This window comes from Helianthus annuus, chromosome 6 (genome assembly GCF_002127325.2).
Source record: "Helianthus annuus cultivar XRQ/B chromosome 6, HanXRQr2.0-SUNRISE, whole genome shotgun sequence".
NCBI classification, from domain to species: Eukaryota; Viridiplantae; Streptophyta; class Magnoliopsida; order Asterales; family Asteraceae; genus Helianthus; species Helianthus annuus.
The window spans coordinates 11033328-11049675 of record NC_035438.2 but is presented as its reverse complement, the minus strand read 5'-3'; the positions used below and the strand labels follow the sequence as shown (position 1 = coordinate 11049675).

Genomic DNA, 16348 nt, shown 5'->3' with positions numbered 1-16348 from the left:
TTTAGAAATAAGACATTTCTTTGTGTTTTCTGGCCTTTGTGTTTTACAAATAAGACATTTCTTTGTGTTTTTTGTGCATTGCGTTTTATAAAAATGTCATTTTTAGGTTTTTTTTTCATTGCGTTTTACGCAACTGGGTTATTTCCATTGCGTTTTACGCAACTGAGTTTTGAAATTTTGTTTTCCGAAAATATAGTAATAGTATACTCGTTTTAAAGATAAAAAACGCTCGTTTTTTTTGTGCAATTTTTATAAAAAAATAATGTCGTATGAAAGAGTTATTAACGTTTAAAAAATGAAGGGGAATCGGAGGAGAGAGAAAGTATTGTCTTGGATTGACTAGAATGCCCCTAAACAAACTCACGCGCCTCTTTTCTTCCCTTCAATTTCCCTCATTTAATCTTAGCCCTTGATTAACTAAACCCTTCAATTTCCCTCATTTAATCTTAGCCCTTGATTAACTAAATGGATGGTCAAGATTACTTTCTAGCCTTTTTAGCCAAATAAATTTCCTATTATATCCTAACCCTGTTATATATACTCAAATACGCTGTCAGTTAATCGTTAGATGTTATAAGAAATTTAATCCAGGAATTAAAAAATATTTAAATGGTTAATATATCACCAATCTAGTTTAAACAATTAGCTTATTTTTATAGAAAAACTTTAAAAGTTAGATAATCTCCTCAATCATTGTGTAGTATCCCTTGTTTCTTTACATACCATAAACTGAATTAGTTATAATTACAAACTTTTTAATCAAGATCATTTTTAAGGAAAACACGTAACTGATCATTCTGAAATGTAATATACTCCTATAATTGAGTAAAAAATAAATTAATAATAACTAAAATGTCCTATGTTATGTGACAACATAACATAAACTCGAGACTTTGTTATGTGACAACATAGTCATAGTCATGTATCTTCTAATTAGTGTATCTCACTTTGTTGTATGAACTTTGGTTTAAATGTCCTACAATTTGCTGAAACCTTTTCAGTTTAAAGCAATACTCAAAATCGCATATATACAGAAATGGGTATAGATGCCCACGGATGTGATATACTACACAGAGGATAACGCATAAGAGACAATCACTATGTCAATTGTTGTGCATGGTTGGTTCGTAATGTATGGATCAACAACTCATGCGACTAATAGTAGGTGCCATTTTATGAGCTATTGTCCATTCCATAGACATATTGCACCCATAAATGACCAATGGTTGGGAGTTGCTAGCGTGGAATATGTAGGACTTCTTTGTTTTACAGGTCACGCTATATTTTTAAGAGTTGTATCGTATCATATTTTAAGACTTTTAAAGTACATAATATTGTTAGTAGATTGGTTGAAAATGAGTCGATGTTTAATTCGGATGTACAATACTGATTTCGCATAGTAGTAATATTTCACAAGTTAGTGCTACTTGGGGACGTTGTAGGAAGGTTATATTATCTTAAACTCGCCAATGACTTTTCATGTCAGTTTACAGCGTATCAACTAACTAGTTTTAAGTATTAAAATCACATTTTTTCCCTTTGTTTGAATGAATGAGAAACACATCTATTATATATAATAAATGTGTTAATTTTTGCTGATGTGTCAAGCTAGGAGGCCTCTAGATTTTGCTTTTTGGCGGGAAAAATTCGGGTCTCTTTTTTTCATTAAATGGGTAAGTGCGGGATCCATACTATGACCCGATATTAAAATGTATTGAAAACCTAATTCTCTATCTCTTCACACGGCTTCCTTCTGACCTAAATCCTTCAGCCGCATCTATGTGATCTCTCCATCTGATCGATCTATGTGATCTCTCCAAATAGTCCATGATCTTACTGCTCTTGATCCTCGGTGTCGATTTTAGGTAAATATTTATTTTAGTTGATATAGTTAGGGTTTCATCAACTGCTTCTTTTTTATCGGATCTGCTCTTCATGTTTCAAAAAACCTAAGGTTTAAATCAAATAAGTTTATGTGTTTTTGTATCATTCTAGGGTTTTAGCTCTGCTCAGATGATGAAGGAGATGAAGATGACGACGATATTTGCCACCTGCGTCATTTTAGGATTTCATATTTTCAACTCTCCAGTTTCGTCATTCTAGGGTTTCAAGTTTGCACATCTTATTGGGATTTCATTGGTAATCTTCAGAAAATTGCTTTTTTTAATGATTAAGTTTTTTTTTTGGTTTTGATGTGTGTAAAATACAACATATAAATCACATCAATTAAGGCATAAAACTAACCCTTTTTAAGTACTAATGTTGGAAAAAGAGTGTTTTTGTCTTTCTTTTGTATTTTCAGGATGAAATGAGCTCAAATTCACAAAAGAAGCAAAAAGACAACTAATTCTAGCATAAATACAAGAAAAGGAATAAAAGTAGACTACCCGGACCCTCAACGGCATCCTCCAAGGCAAAGAAGAGAAAGCAGAAGTCTGAACACGCCCCGTGCTCAGCCAGCACGGGGCCGTGCCCAAGAAGCAGCATAAAAGACAAACTTATAGAAGCTTCCATTGCCCACCACGGGGCCGTGTCCAGCGGGCACGGGGGCGTGGTGAAAGTACAGCAGGCGCATTAATTGTAATTGCAAATTACAATTAATGAGGAGAGAGAGTGTCAGACGGGCACGGGGGCGTGTCCAGCGGACACGGGGCCGTGCCCAGCCTTCTGTTCAGCCTATAAATAGGAGTGCTTGGTTTCATTCCATCTGATCCCTTGGCACACCACCTCTCTCACACTTCATCCACCACCCACCACCACCATAACACCTTCATCCACCACCATCATCCATTGTCCATCGTAGAGTGTGTGAGTCGTCTCGGGATCCAAGATTGATCGTAAGAGTTCTTGACAATCAAGGCCATGTTTGCCTAAGTCTCTTACATCACTTGGTGAAGACAAGTGTTTAGTATAATACTTTTTATTTTTAATCTTTTGCACTTTTTATTTGGTTTTGTATTAATGACTTTAATAACTAGTTGCTTATGTTGAAGGTGATCTTTCCTTATCGTTTGTCCGTGGTGTCTTGGCATTATTTTACTGTCTATATAAAATAAAAGATTTTCACCATTCATATCTCCACGGTCTATATGGAGGTATGTTGGCTACCTGGTCGGGGGTTAAGGGAACGGTTTGGTAAGGGTCTTGCCCTTGTTCAGCGTTTGGAGGTCCTGCTTGGGACCTGGGTCAAATTTAGTAGGATCTCCTTCAATGCCCATAGGTATTGGATGGCGGGGATCCAAACTCTTTGACCCCCTCATAAGTTAACTACTATTAATACTATAACCCGGCTATTTAGGACTGTATCCCTGCTGACTCAGACTACTTAGCCAAGGGTAACGTCACCGCCGAAAGCGGGGCCTACCACAATTTGCATTAATAACTTAATTCATTATCTTCCAATAATCCAACCCTTTAGGATTGTATCCTTGCTGACTCAAACTACTGGGTTGAGGGTAACGTCGCCTTCAAAAGAGGGGCCTACTACAATAACTAAGATAATCTCTTAAACAAGTGCAAAAGTGCGAAAATAATCAAAGGTTATACTAATACACGTGTCGGATCCAAGTGATTCATCTTGTCTATCTGTTTTTATTTTATTTTATTTTTCAGCATTTAGTTAGTTTTTATTTTCTTAGTTAAAAACATTTTTCTCACTTTTTGATTTGGTTAGATGTAACAACCCTCGACAAAACTATTATTTATTATATTATTTTATTCAATAGGAAAACCTAATTGAGACACCCAAGTAATTCTGCACAAACCCTGAAAGTTTCAGAACAATCGGAATCAGGATCAGGGCCCCTAAAACTCAGGGGGGGTATTTCCTAGTTAGTATTATCCAAACTGTTTTCGATAGAAATTGAATTTTAACGAACCGTCGACTCACCCAAGCTACTGAGACGCGTGGCTACCTCATATTAAAAGTGACCTCTCGCGCCACGCGCCAGGACCAGGTTTCCCTGTCGTGACACGCGAGGGGGACTATTTTTCAGCTATAAATAGGAGAGGTTGGGACTTGAAATTCTGCGTTTGAACGACGAAGAAATTCGTCTGAGGCACGGAGTTATGCTCTGTTTACCACAATTAACACACACAAACCTCGAATCGCTGCCGCAATCAGGGTAATAACTCGATCGCTATTACGATTCAACGTCCGATCGATTGTAACTATCCAACGATTGTCCGAGTGCTGCTCAAATTGAGCTTGTACTTTGATTATTCATCGTGATTTCGACTTGAATATTTGAGTGCTGTTCGAATTCGGACTATGCTCTGTTATTCGTTGTGAATCCGATTGAATTATTAAAGTATTATACTTTGTCGTTTGTCGATAATTCGATAAATGAGTTGAAGTATTGCACTTGTTAATCGTTGTGAGGGTTTAATCTCGTGAATTGTCGTAATTGCTGTATTAGTTACAACCCCGTTTATGTGAATTAGGCTAATCAGTAGACTAGACTCTGCCTAAATTGAATCAGCAATATATCAAGGCTTATCTGTAGACTAAACCTTGCCGGTAGAAATCTGCAATGTGAGTTCATTTCTCTTTTCTCACCGTTTGTGAGTCTATACTCTTTTATCACAGTTTTATCACCTTTTTGTGAAACAATTATATTACAAAATGCTTTCTAAAATCCTAAATGGTTACCAGTTATACTTACAGTGATTAAGTTATTATATTTTACTGGTATAGGAGGTATTATACATTATTGATTCTCGTTACTATTATCCAGGAAGTTAGCATGACCACAATTATAACTAATATTACTCTTAAATTATTAGGTATAAATCTAAATGGTGCATGCCATAATAAAATAGTCAAGTATAATACTTTTAGTCAGGTTACTATACACTAATATTACAATTAGTGAATTAATATATTTTGATAAGTTATAATAATTGACATAAAATGTCATTATTCTGGATTGCATGATTTAGTGCTAGAAATAATATATTTGAGAAAGTAATAAGACATCATTATGTCCAAAGTCACTAGCTGAAAGAATGATCAGCAGTGATATGTCCAAAGACACTAGTTGAAAGAATGATCAACAGTGTTATAATTAGAATCACTAGTTGAAAGAATGATCAACAGTGATAATGACCAGAAGCACTAGTTGAAAGAATGATCAACAGTGCCATGAATAGAATCGCTAGTTGAAAGAATGATCAACAACGATATGACCAAAGACCCTAGTTGAGAGAATGATCAACAGTGTTATAATTTGAATCACTAGTTGAAAGAATGATCAACAGTGATATGGCCCAGTCACAAGAATCACCTAATGACAGATAAAGTGAATAATAATAAAGTATAGTTATTTGATAAAATCACTATTGGACGAAAGTAAGCCAATGAGTGATACTATTGCTGTTATGTTGGAATTGCCATTATGTGACAAAATACTGATTGAGTAGGGTAAATGCAAATAAATATAACACCTTAATACTGTAAGGTATAACAATATATTTTATAAAAATGGAATGATCTCACTCAGCATTTCCCGCTGACAAAATCTTTTTCAAACATGTTTCAGGTAATTATCATAAGGCTGGATACGGCACTGAAAGGCATCAAGAAATGGCTTATTTTAATCAAATTAAAGAAATATTGTTTTATTAAATAAAATTTATCTTTATTAAAGCTACCATTTTAAAATAGGGAGTTATCCCATCTATTTAAATCAAATCCGGTGTTTTCTAAACTCTGATATTTTTCCTAACTCACGGTCCTGATGAAAATTCCGCTGCAATGTCTTTCAAAAATAATCACCGGTACCACGGGACTGCTCACGGCACCCGATTCCGTCCAGGGTGGGTCGGGGGCCGTGACAGAAGGTGGTATCAGAGCTAAGCCACTACTTTGAGCCTATAAGTGTTGTGATAATAATATTTAAACTTAAATAAAAGAGTTAGGAGATTGCTATTAACTGGTAGCACATCTGATAACATTCAAAAGTTGAATAAGAAAAGATGCATTCGTATAAGTCAAGCCACTTGTTTAAGCTAATTAGGTGTTCTTTAATACCTAAACAATAAAGTTAAGAAACTAATACAAATTAACATATGTGTTATACATGAATATATATATACATATGTTAATATGCACATATAATCTTCTGGAGGTATTATTTTATTATGTGATATTAATAAGTGACAATGTTTGCAATTCAGATGTCGAATGAAATACCCCATAACCCAGAAGCTCAGACTAATAATGAAAATCCTTTGGATAAAAATGCTATAGAAAATCTAATAGCTCAAGGAATAGCTAATGCTTTACCTTTAATAATTAAAGCTGTTAAAAATCCCATAGAACCCACCAAAGCTATGAGTAGTAAGCATACCCGTGACGATAGTTTTAAACATAGTGTCAATAGTGATAATAATGATATTACCAAAACCCCATTTCCCAAGAAGAAGAAGGCGATGACTCTCGGGTGTACCTACAAAGCATTTCTAGCTTGTAAACCAACTGAGTTCGCGGGCAGTGAAGGTGCCACAGCTGCTCTGCGATGGTTGGAAAAGACAGAGGCTGTTCTTACGATCAGCAAATGTGCTGAAGAAGATAAGGTGATGTATGCATCTAATCTCTTTAAGGAAGAAGCCTTAGAATGGTGGAATACTATTCTTCAGGCAAAAGGAAGGACCATGGCTTATGCCATAAACTGGGAAGAATTCAAGGAAGTAGTAGAAAGAAAATTTTGTCCTCCTTATGAAAAGGAAAGAATAACTAACAAGTTCCTAAATCATAAAATGATAGATGTGAATTGTCGTGAATATACGACAACATTCTTCGAATATGCAAGAATGGTACCAACTCTGGCTTCGCCAGAATCTGTACTAATTTCTCGTTATATTTGGGGATTAGTTAGTGAAATTCGAGACATAGTCAAGGCCGTTAGACCACAGACTATCGAGGAAGCAGTTGAACTAGCTAACATGCTGACCGATGGACTAATCCGCACAAGAGAAGAAAACAAGAAGAAATAATTAGCCCAGAAAATTTTCCAAGAATTCAAGAAGAAAGAAACTGAACCGTCATTGGAGCAACCTATCTGCAGAAACTGTAACAAAACACATTCAGGACGATGTCGTTTTAGGAACACACCCTACTGTGACTTCTGCAAGATGACCGGGCACATAGAAGAAGAATGCAGAAGGAAAACTAACGTCTGTTACAATTGCGGGGAAACCGGACACATCAAACCATATTGCCCGAAACTAACCAAAACATCTGACACCAAGGCTAGAACAACAAACGGAGCTAAGAAGAATGCGCAAGCATACGTACTTACTACCCAAGAAGCAGAAATGATTCCAGACGTAGTCACTGATATATATCTAAGTTAAGTTATTATTTGACCCTAGTATAAATAAAAGTTCATAAATAAATACATTCCGTCAAATATTTCCTCTATTTCAGATCCATAACAAACTTGTTTGGTTTTCACTTTCGTTGAATCATTTATTTGGTCACGATCACCTTGTGGTGACGTTTTCACAAATTTGAAGCCTGTGCTAATCTCGTTGCACCTCTTACATACGGGTTTAATTATTCATTCATGTTGAATCCGCTTTGATCTATTCTATCAAAAATATCTTAACTCAATCGGGTGCTAAGATAATGATACACAAATTCATTCCATATTTCCGTGTATCTATCGAGCGTTTCGTAATCCTTATTGCCTTATCATCTTCGATCGAAAAAAAAAAAACTTTCTTCAATTATTTCAATTTCAATCCAAAATAATTTATTGAAATATCCGGATTTACTACATTTGATTTACATCATGGTGAAACTCGTTTCATTCACCACTACTATGACACCTTGTGGCGTCATAATAAATTTGTAGCTTGAACTATTTTCAATTTTACTCCTAATGTACGAATTTTAAATTTTGGTTCATATTCTTAATCAGTCTTAATACAACTATGTATTAAGATAAAAGTACACAAATTCGTATTATATTCCGGTGTACTTCTTAAACGTTTCTTTCATTATTTATCGAAAATTTTAGAGTAATTCAATTGGTCTTTTTTTTCATTATAAATTGAAACTCCTATTTTTGAATATCCCAGTTTTCTTCATTTAAACTTTCAGTTGATTATATGGTGAAATTGTTCGAGCACCGTAATTATTGAAATTATTCCAATCATTCCGACACCTTGCGGAATCGTTACAAACTTGTAACTTGGGCTAATCCTAATCATACGAACCATTCAAAACCACGTATATCTTTCGTTTGACTCATCATTTGAAAATAGTCTTGATACAATTGTGTATTAAGACAATGATACACTAAACTTTATTGCATTCCAGTGTATCCTTGCAATGTCAACACACTGATTTTTTCTCTTGATATGATTCGATAATTAACAATCATCTTCGTGCTATTATTTCATTCTGACCTTATTGATTCTGAGTCTTCCCCAGTTGCCAATCAAAGTAAGTTTTCTTTTGACCATGAATTTTATTCTAAAAAAAAGTCATTCACTAACTGTAAACAGATATCTATTTGATCATATATCTGTTGACTTGAACCTAGTCCCATTCGAAACTATATCATTTCATCTCATTCAGTTGTCATCGATTTCTTGAACTATTTCAGTTGAACTTTTAAAAACCCTACTGATACAACTAGTATTCACAAAATTTGATTCTGTGTCATTTACCTTAAGAATCTAGTGACTAAATTATGACATAAATCTAACAGAAATATCATAACCCAAATCTCGAGGACGAGATTTTTATTAAGGTGGGGAGGATGTAACAACCCTCGACAAAACTATTATTTATTATATTATTTTATTCAATAGGAAAACCTAATTGAGACACCCAAGTAATTCTGCACAAACCCTGAAAGTTTCAGAACAATCGGAATCAGGATCAGGGCCCCTAAAACTCAGGGGGGGTATTTCCTAGTTAGTATTATCCAAACTGTTTTCGATAGAAATTGAATTTTAACGAACCGTCGACTCACCCAAGCTACTGAGACGCGTGGCTACCTCATATTAAAAGTGACCTCTCGCGCCACGCGCCAGGACCAGGTTTCCCTGTCGTGACACGCGAGGGGGACTATTTTTCAGCTATAAATAGGAGAGGTTGGGACTTGAAATTCTGCGTTTGAACGACGAAGAAATTCGTCTGAGGCATGGAGTTATGCTCTGTTTACCACAATTAACACACACAAACCTCGAATCGCTGCCGCAATCAGGGTAATAACTCGATCGCTATTACGATTCAACGTCCGATCGATTGTAACTATCCAACGATTGTCCGAGTGCTGCTCAAATTGAGCTTGTACTTTGATTATTCATCGTGATTTCGACTTGAATATTTGAGTGCTGTTCGAATTCGGACTATGCTCTGTTATTCGTTGTGAATCCGATTGAATTATTAAAGTATTATACTTTGTCGTTTGTCGATAATTCGATAAATGAGTTGAAGTATTGCACTTGTTAATCGTTGTGAGGGTTTAATCTCGTGAATTGTCGTAATTGCTGTATTAGTTACAACCCCGTTTATGTGAATTAGGCTAATCAGTAGACTAGACTCTGCCTAAATTGAATCAGCAATATATCAAGGCTTATCTGTAGACTAAACCTTGCCGGTAGAAATCTGCAATGTGAGTTCATTTCTCTTTTCTCACCGTTTGTGAGTCTATACTCTTTTATCACAGTTTTATCACCTTTTTGTGAAACAATTATATTACAAAATGCTTTCTAAAATCCTAAATGGTTACCAGTTATACTTACAGTGATTAAGTTATTATATTTTACTGGTATAGGAGGTATTATACATTATTGATTCTCGTTACTATTATCCAGGAAGTTAGCATGACCACAATTATAACTAATATTACTCTTAAATTATTAGGTATAAATCTAAATGGTGCATGCCATAATAAAATAGTCAAGTATAATACTTTTAGTCAGGTTACTATACACTAATATTACAATTAGTGAATTAATATATTTTGATAAGTTATAATAATTGACATAAAATGTCATTATTCTGGATTGCATGATTTAGTGCTAGAAATAATATATTTGACAAAGTAATAAGACATCATTATGTCCAAAGTCACTAGCTGAAAGAATGATCAGCAGTGATATGTCCAAAGACACTAGTTGAAAGAATGATCAACAATGTTATAATTAGAATCACTAGTTGAAAGAATGATCAACAGTGATAATGACCAGAAGCACTAGTTGAAAGAATGATCAACAGTGCCATGAATAGAATCGCTAGTTGAAAGAATGATCAACAGCGATATGACCAAAGACCCTAGTTGAGAGAATGATCAACAGTGTTATAATTTGAATCACTAGTTGAAAGAATGATCAACAGTGATATGGCCCAGTCACAAGAATCACCTAATGACAGATAAAGTGAATAATAATAAAGTATAGTTATTTGATAAAATCACTATTGGACGAAAGTAAGCCAATGAGTGATACTATTGCTGTTATGTTGGAATTGCCATTATGTGACAAAATACTGATTGAGTAGGGTAAATGCAAATAAATATAACACCTTAATACTGTAAGGTATAACAATATATTTTATAAAAATGGAATGATCTCACTCAGCATTTCCCGCTGACAAAATCTTTTTCAAACATGTTTCAGGTAATTATCATAAGGCTGGATACGGCACTGAAAGGCATCAAGAAATGACTTATTTTAATCAAATTAAAGAAATATTGTTTTATTAAATAAAATTTATCTTTATTAAAGCTACCATTTTAAAATAGGGAGTTATCCCATCTATTTAAATCAAATCCGGTGTTTTCTAAACTCTGATATTTTTCCTAACTCACGGTGCTGATGAAAATTCCGCTGCAATGTCTTTCAAAAATAATCACCGGTACCACGGGACTGCTCACGGCACCCGATTCCGTCCAGGGTGGGTCGGGGGCCGTGACATTAGACGTTGAGGATAAACCGGTATTAAAAGCTCTTGTGTCCTTGGACGACCTCGGTATCTTACCAACACTATACTACGTCCACGATGGGTGCACTTGCCCATATGTGTGTTTAGTGTTAGTAAATATCGTGTTCTATTAATTTAAAACTTGGCTAAAAGTGTAAAAGGGGCTTAAATATACATCAAAAATATAACACACTTCACGCACATCATGTTTTTTTGGTTTCGTCTTGAAATGATATGGGAAACGGGTAGAATGGGTCAGATTTCTATAATGGCTTGCTTGACATTCCGTTTGATGTTGCTTCTATATGTTGTATTATTTACATTTTATGAGTTTATTTGATGCAGAGCGTCCAAGATATCTTTGTGTGCTACTTGATGTAGATGACATTAACTGTCTCTTGCAGTCAACCCAACCACAAGATGGAGGTATATTATTAATATACCATAATATTTTTTTGAAGTTTTAACAGATTTGGTGTGATGTTACAGTTGGATTATTATTTTTTATTGTGGTTTGTTTCTCATTGATGTTATGTAGTGTGATATTAGAGTTGTGTTTAGTAAACTCTTTTCCGTTTGGTGTTAATCAACTGAATGAAGAACAAATTTTGTTGCTTGGTGTTAATGGAGTGAAGAAAAAAGGATCATAGTAAGACCTTTTTTTTTGTTTAGTTCCACATTCATGGTTATCTTTATGGTAATGTAAGGGTGATTAATGACTATTATGTTTTCTGTAGTTGTCACTTGCAGCTGCTAGAACTAGAATTTCTACGATCCCTCGTAATGGAATCCCAAAAGGTATGTTGTTAGATAACTTGATTATCGATTAACACCTACTATTTGCGTGTGGTCATTGAAACCTACAGTTAACGTCATTGGCGTATTTAGAAAAAAAATGTCAAGGGGTAATGTTTCAAAAATTTATTTTCTACAGGGGCAGAGAAATCGAAAAAACGCCATTTTTTTCTAAAATTTACACTAATGCTGGAGCATCAAGGGATACGAGGGCTACCCCTATTCTCAAGCTACATCCGCCCCTGGTTAAATGTATGTCGTTTGAAGTGTACTACATAGATGCGTATAATCTTTATGTGTAATCTGATATAACTAACGTTGCATTTTTTTTCACCATCACAGATGCTTAACAAGCATGTTTGCTTAACATCCGTCACAAGGTAAAATCATATATAATACTTATAATCGCTATATCTTAAGTCTATGTCATTTAATTTGTCCGTGTGATTCCGACCGATCAATTATGTTGTCGTTGTAGACTGATCAACGGCAAATTAAGCAGCAACAAGGCAGTAACTGTTGACTTTTTTTAATACATGTCGTTTAGAGGTATGTTACCAGATTAATGAGTATATTATTTAATATATGTTGAAATTTCAATATATAATAACATATCATTCAGTTTATATAAATTATTCATTTGTGAAGCCACGCATTCAAAACGGGATGCACAATATTGTGGTTTTTGATCCATTTGAGTAGGGACGTTCTTCAGGTTTCGGGTTTTTCGGGTCGGGTTGTTCGGTTTTTTTGCCGGGAAAAGGTGACCCGATAACCGACCCATTTAAAGTTCGAGTTGTTCGGGTATGGGTTATTCGGTTTCAGGTTAGTTCGGGTCGGGTTGATTGGGTTTTTTGCTAGGAAAAGGTGACCTGGCAACTTAGTTTAACAAGTTTAAAAAACTTGACTGGTCATTATTTTTCCATCTGAATCATGCACCTAGAGGACGGGTCTTGGTTGGCTAATGATTAGAAGATTACTTTATAGAATGAATTAAATTTGGAACTCAATTGCTTGGTTAAGTTTGACTGAAACTGCTGCAGTTTTTTTAAATATGTATACATTTACTCATATTATGTATACATTTTTCTCTATATATACTTTTAAGCTAACGATAAAGTATCAGTTGGTGAACAAAATATCTCTTGGAATGAATCGAATTTGGTACTGAATTGCTGGCTTTGAATTTGTCTGAAACTTCTGCTGGTTTATAAATAAATATATGTATACATTTACTCATATTATGTATACATTTCTATCTGTGTATACTTTTAACTTTTAGGCTAACGATTAAGTCTTGGTTGGTGAACAAAATCTCTTTAGAAATGAATCGAATTTGGTACTGAATTGCTCTGTTTTGAATCCTTACAGATGTTGCCTGATAGTTTTTTTTTTTCAAAAAGGAGCTTATCCACTCAAAGCAACTTCAAAGGCCGAATAGTTGGTGAGTTAGTGTGTAATTTTCTGATTTCAAGATGTTGTTTATGATATCTTTTTTCTTTTATATTAAGTTTCTACTTGTGTGTATAGCAATAAAAAAAGAGTCAGAAAGAAGCTACCATTTATGTCGTTTTGTACAACAGGGATCTTAACTTTGGAAAACTCTCGAAATTGGAATCAGATTAGGCCGATGGAAGTCCTATTTTTCTTTATATGGAGGATATATTTTTTCTTGAGGGGATCCTACTTATAAGTCAACTCCTTTTCCTCTAGCTTTTGTTTTTATTCATATAAATTTACTTGGAAACTCTCAAGCATTGCTCAATTGAGGATTTTTAAACCATTAACCAGTATACTATAGATTATGTATTATTGTATCTGATTATCAGTAGCAAGAATGAGTCTATATGGATGTAATTATTAGAATTTATTGTTTAAAACCATGCTTCTCAAGTATTACAATAAGGCTTTAAGCAACACATGTCATAGATAGGTCGGTTTTTCTTAGGGATGAATTTCTTAGGTACCTACCATTACTCTAAACAGATTGGGTGTTGTCTATGAGCGAGATCTTATCAGTATATGTCATGACTATATGTCATGACTGATGACTACCATAAAAGTTTGGAATACAAGTTGAAGTGGGTCGGGTTGGGTTGATCCACAAACACTTTTTGTCCATTTTAATGAAGTTTTTAAAAAGAACTATATTTAAAAAAAAATAAGCAGAACGGATCAGGTCTGGTAAATATGAAAGAGAAGGTTGTTGAAGAGAAAACTAAAGTAGAAGAGGTAAATACTAACTTAACTAAATCGTGTGACCACGACATTTTGTTTCTAGAATCTTATATATTTTTTGAATATATCTTTTTAAGAAACAGATAATGTTTGGACCTTCAGAAGAGTAGTTGGCCATAATTGGAGTAGGTATTATGGGCAGAATTGGCAAGAAATTTTTGTTACTTGTAATGTTTTTCTAGATCTAGGTGTGAAATAAGACTTTATTTAAGTTTATGGTATTGTAAATGAGTAAATCAATGTTTCTGTCATTTCCGTTTCGTGTATTTTAATCCCTTTTTATTCAATTTTTTTCTCTGATGCAGGCGATAGCCTTTCAATTTTTCAAGTTTTTTCTTCGTATGATAGGCGATGTCTTTTTACTATCACGTGTATTATAATTTCTAACTTCTAATTATGGTTTTTTAGTTCATGCTTTCATCTCACGGGTTGAAGGTTTATGGTTGTTAGTTACCATATCAGGTTTATGTTTTTTGACATTTTGACGTACCAATAAAGATCCAAAATTAATCGATTTGCAAGTTTGTGTTGTTCATTACTTTGGAGCTATTCAAGTTACACTTTCAATTTTTTTTTTATCTGATGTCAGTGAGTCACATGCTATATCACTTTAGTCTTTACGTTTTGGATGCAATGGATGTCATATATACAATGGTTAACACTTTTTATTTCCCTTTAAGTGTAACACGTTCTCAACCTTGATCCGAAAATAAAAAAAAGTAACAACTGTGATTTTTATTTTACATCTCAGGTATGCAATATTGGACATAGATATGAATAGCATTGGTATATATAAAGAATACATTGAGTTTATTTTTTGTTTTTGAGATTCGATAACTTTTTTTCTTTTATGATCTTTGATTTCAGCTGCATAGTAGAAATTATCGCGGAAGGGAAGAGTGCGATCGGTAAGGATGTTATGGAGATAAAGAAGGCATATGAAAGTAAGCAAAAAGAAAAAATCCAGATTCATTCATACTGGCGTCTTTTGATTATATTGGGAAAGTTGCAAATGAAAAATATATGAGGTTTATTTTTATGTGTTATACATGTGTTAGTGTGTTCGTATAGATTACTTGAGAAATGCTATGGCCTTCTCGGATCTCGGATTATACTGGGAAAATTGCAAGTGAAATATACATTAATTTTCTTTTTATATGTTATGTATGGAGGATCGTTGATTGTATTCAGCTGTTTTATGAAAGGTTCTTTAAAGAATCGATCCTCCAAAATTAATTGATTTAAAACCCTTACCGTCAGGTTTATGCGTGTTTATAGAGGTTGATGAAGAATATCTTTTACATATAGGATTATCATTGAATGTCCTTACAAATTTATCAAGGGTGATCCACATCCAAGGTATCTTTATTTTGCTTAGAAAAATATCGTGTATTAAGAACCTTAGAATAATTTTTATATGTACACGAATCAGTTGAGAAATTCATGATTGGGAGCTACATTTTTCAGTTTAACGTAATTTAATATTTACATAAGTAACGGAACTATTCTTTTATTTCAAGGTTTATGTTTAAATGTATTTTTTTTTCAAAAAATAAAAAAAAAAACATTTCATTTCTCAACACACATATTCATAAAAAAGATTTAAGGGTGTGTTGATGACTACTAAACCCGTATATTATTGTTGCTTTTGATTGTAATTTAAATTTTCCTATCCGGGTATCTACCCGGAGAATAACCTAGTTCTTGTCATATATTTGTTAGTTGATTATGTATATTTTGTGTCAACACTATCATATAACGTAGAAGATAAATAAACTAATTAAATTATAAAAAGAAGTTCGACTTTCTTATTAGGCAAATTGGATTTAAATAATCACAACTTTCTTAATTTGGCCGATAATAATCCAAACTCAGTTATTTGCCAATAATAATCCGAGTTGGTTCACTTTTGGCCGATAGTCTGCGTTAAAAATTGCGTAACGGAGTTAGTTTTTTTTTGGAATTACAAACCGATGTTTTAGGGCTTTTGGTTAGAATGAGGATACAAGTTGATTGACGTAAAATTTACCTCAAAATACTGCCCCAAACGACGAAAACGGTGCTTCAATTCAGGTGTTTAAACTTTCGATTAACAAAAATCAAGTCGTTTGGAGCAACGTTTCGAGGTAACTTTTACATAATCGGCTCGTATCCTCGTTCTGATTAAAATTCCTAAAATATCGGTTTGTAATTCAAAAAAAAAAAAAACTTAACTCCGATAAGCTATTTTTAACGGCGGACTATTATCGGCCAAACGTGGACGAGTTCGGATTATGATCGGCAAATAACTAAGTTGAGTTTATTATCGGCCAAATTGAGAAGTTGGGATTATTTAAATCCAATTTGCATTCTTATTATAATGAGATTTAGAAA

The 16348-nt window shown here is 33.9% G+C and overlaps 2 long non-coding RNA genes across 2 annotated transcripts; both read left to right on the top strand.

Annotated features, from left to right (window-relative positions):
- The first annotated feature begins 1721 nt into the window (after positions 1-1721).
- On the top strand, positions 1722-11741 carry LOC118479691. The gene is made up of 5 exons (XR_004860064.1): positions 1722-1865; positions 1996-2139; positions 11288-11368; positions 11481-11591; positions 11680-11741. It is a non-coding gene; the product is annotated as an uncharacterized LOC118479691 (long non-coding RNA).
- Positions 11742-14377: 2636 nt separating this feature from the next.
- On the top strand, positions 14378-14980 carry LOC118479690. The gene is made up of 2 exons (XR_004860063.1): positions 14378-14437; positions 14843-14980. It is a non-coding gene; the product is annotated as an uncharacterized LOC118479690 (long non-coding RNA).
- Positions 14981-16348: the final 1368 nt, after the last annotated feature.